Below are 4,132 nucleotides of genomic sequence, written 5' to 3'. Positions count from 1 at the left end.
TGTGTGTGTGCGTGCATATATATATCTAAATACCTTTCCTGTAACTAGTGTAGTCCAGATTCAGATTTGCTGTATCCAGAACTGTATGTAAGCTTCTGACCCCCCCCCCCTCCCCAAGCTTTCTGTGTTGGAGGGAAGCCTTCTAGCTTATCAGTGGGAGTGGTAAGCACTAAGTAACCTATCTACCACATAAGGAGTGGTTCTGGCCCAGAAATTGTAGTTATCGGCCGTTTGGGCAGTTTTTCCATCTCTCTCAACTTTCTGATTTAAAAGCCCGCATTTGCACTTGTTTCCCCCTTTCCTGTAACTAGTTTAGTCCAGATACAGATTCTTAGTTTTAGCACTTGAATTTGCTTATTCGTGATCAGCACTTGTTCAGAACTTGTAAGCACTTAATAACCTGTTAATTACTACAGCACTCAACCTCCCTCATTACCTAGAGGAAAACAGTTTTGGTACTTACTTTCCTCACTTGCTTAGAGAAAAACAGCTCTTGTACTCACTTTGCTCACTTATCTAGAGGAAAATAGTTTTTTATTCAGGCATGTCCAAGGGTCAGCTCCTAGTGTTCTCTCCTGTCTATCTGATGAATCTGGGCATCTTGGGGCAATGTAGAAATCGCCTCATGTACACAGACAACCCTCTCCTCCTACCACCCAACACTACAACCTGTGAGAGATGCACTTATCTAGCCAAACTGGAGGTAAAGCTGTCTCCAATCAAGACTGAACTTGACAGTCAAGAGGAGAAGGTAAAGACTTGCACCACACCACACTCATCACGTAGTCTCACTAAATCTACACCACCAAAATCCACACACAGAAACACAAAAACATTCGCTGAGGCTCTCAATAATAATCTGCTCAAGCAAGAGAGACCTCCAAAGCAGAAATGCAAGCAACCTCCAACCCCCCAACACAACCCAAATGACACATAGCCCACAGACTCTGTGTGCCACTCAACCACAGCCAATAAGGCAAAACAACGTACCCAACACACTAGTCATAGGTGACTCTATAGTCAGGCACACTGATGTCCCACTCACCAGGCTAAACAAGGAGAAGGTTACTGTCAGCTGCCTGTCGGGTGCCAGGATCCGCCACATAACCCACACACTCAGGTCACTCCACAACAAGTACAAATATGACTCTGTCATTGTCCATGTTGGTGTGAACGACCTGAGACGTTCCTCCCTGGACTACATAAAAAGAGACATGGAAGAGCTCTCCAATCTTGTAGCCCAGGCAGGTATGACCCTAGCCCTGAGTAGCATTCTGCCATCACCCAGAATGATGCCGCAGTACAAGGACAAAATGATTGACTTCAACAATTGGCTAAGCTTCTGGTGCCATTCTAAAGGGATGCAGTATCTGTCTGCCTGGGATGACATGGTCAACGGACCACGATGCTTTGCCAGAGATGGCCTGCACCTGTCACCCCTGGGATTCCGGACACTGGCTAAGGTTCTAGCCGCCCCTATAGTGCCTTTTTTTAGGCAAGGTTCAAGTGACAAATTCACCACCGTAACAGGAACAGTTAAGCAAAAACTGAGGGTGATGCTACTCAATGCTAGAAGTCTAAATCTCAAAATGCCCTCACTCGAGGCACTCCTTAAAATGGAGAACATCGATATCTGTGCAGTGACTGAGACCTGGTTCAAGGCTCCAGAGAGCACCCCTGCACTACGAGGCTATAACTCATATCACACTTTCCGGCCATGTAACCTGGACCGGGACACCAAAGGCGGAAGTGTGTCCATATTCATTAAGGATATCAACTCCAGGCTAGTTACTCAGCATAATGCAGCCGAGATTATCCAAGTGCAACTAACTCTGGCCAAAACTGCAATCCAAATTGTAGCTTGCTACAGATCACCCACCATGCCCCAGGATTCCCACTCCTCTTTTCTTGATGTGCTGGAAAATATTAGGGTTCAACGAAACACCCTAATAATGGGCGATTTCAACTACCCCACCATTAACTGGGAAAACTACTCGTGTACCAACTCCTTCGCACAACGCTTTCTGGAATTCATAAACTCCAATGTCCTGGATCAACTTATCCACACCCCCACCAGGGGCAACAGTATCCTAGATCTAGTCATTACCAACATGAGTGACTGGTGTTCCACACCTGAAGTCAACGCCTCATTGGTCCGATCCGACCATAAGCTAATTACACTAGATATCCACATCCTGCCCCCACCCCCCCATTAAGGAAACCATGGTAAAAAATTTCTCCAAAGCCAACTTCATGCTTAAGACAGAAGTGGTAAACTTCATGACACCCATGCAAATGGACAATACAGTTACGACTACTGAATCCTACACAATTGCACTTTATAATCACTTACATGAGTGCATGGATCATGCTATCCCAAACAGAACCAAGACGCTATCCTCCAAAAAAAGGAAGGCAATCTGGTGGTCCCCTGCCATAAACAAACTGTACAACAGAAGGAAGAAACTGTTGCAAAAGAGAGTAAAATCCCATGAGTGGAGGAGCTCCCTGGTCAGTCTCAGTAAGAAGCTGCGATCCCTGATAAAATCCTCCAAAGCTAGTTATGAAAACAAAATCGCCACTGATTCTAAAGACAACCACAAAGCATTCTATAGCTATGTCAAGAATCTCAATGGCAACACTCAGATCTGCTCTGAGTTACAGCACAATGGCACTAAATTTACAGACCCAACTGATATTGCCAACATCCTGGCAGATAGGTTCAGTGCTAACTTTACCCTCCTCTCACCCCCTAAATAGCCCATCTCTGTACCGGAAGAATGCAAAGTTCCTGTAATCACGGCTGCACAGGTAAAAACCACACTCTCCAAAGCCAAGAACACAGCATCCATGGGACCAGACAACATCCCAGGATGCGTTCTACACAAACTACAGAACGAACAGGCACCCCACCTAAGTCCCATGTTCAATCATAGCCTCACCTCAGGCTTTGTGCCTGCTGAATGGCGCACAGCGACAGTTATCCTACTCCACAAGGGGGGAGCCACCACGGACCCTGGGAACTACCGCCCCATTAGCCTTACGAGCAGGGTCTGCAAGGCCATGGAACGTATCATCATGGAACTTATAAACAAAGACATTGGTAATCTCCAAACTCTGGACCCCACCCAGTTCGGGTTTGTAAAAGGCAGATCATGTCTCCTAAACCTGATAGACTTCTTTGAAGCAGTCACCAAAGCCCGGAGACAAGGGTAAGGTGGTTCACACAGCCTATCTAGATCTTGCCAAGGCTTTTGACACCATCTCCCACTCTGGAATTATAGATAAACTCACTAAACTAGGTATAAATCCCTATGTCACAAGATGGGTTGCCAACTGGCTCACTGACAGAACCCATACTGTGTAAGTACAGACTCCAAATCTGACTTCAGACCAGTGACAAGTGGAGTACCACAGGGTTCAGTCATGGGTTCTCTCCTGTTTGGTATCTACTTCTCTGAAGTACAGGCTAACACAGAAGGTCTTTGGCTAACGAAGTTCGCAGATGACTTGAAACTAGGAGCCATAATTGAAACTCCTAACGATGTGGACATCCTACAAAAGGGCCTCACTGAGACAGATGCCTGGTGTCAAAGCCCTGGCCTCAAGCTCAATGCCAAAAAGTGCATTGTCATCCCCTTTGGTAAAAACTCTGTACCCATGAACTACAACATAGGCAGTAGTATACCTAACACCGAAAGTGTGATGAGACCTTGGGACACAGGTGGACAGTAGTCTCTCCTTTGATAATCACATTGCCACAGTTAGTCAGGAAATCCTTCCATGTGGCACACCTCATCACAAAAGGTTTCTCATCCAGAAAAAAAGCGGGCATTTTTCCCCTCTACTCATCACTCATTAGACCCATTATAGAGTACAATGCCCCTTTTGGTATGTACCTCACAAGACATCTATAACAACTGGAAAGACCGCAGAAATACCTCACAAAGAGGCTTACCGGCCTCAAACAGATGCCTTATGCAGACCATCTCAAAGTCCAGCATTACTCCGTCGCATATCACCTACTCAGAGGTGATCTCTGCCTAACATACAAAGCTATGTCAAACCCAGAGCTGTTGGACATGCTCCACTTTAAGAAATCCCAATCCCTCCGAGCTACACGCTCTAGGGA

This window comes from Protopterus annectens, chromosome 9.part0 (genome assembly GCF_019279795.1).
Source record: "Protopterus annectens isolate FY-2018-M chromosome 9.part0, PAN1.0, whole genome shotgun sequence".
Lineage (NCBI taxonomy): Eukaryota > Metazoa > Chordata > Ceratodontiformes > Protopteridae > Protopterus > Protopterus annectens.
This window is presented reverse-complemented; position numbering follows the sequence as displayed.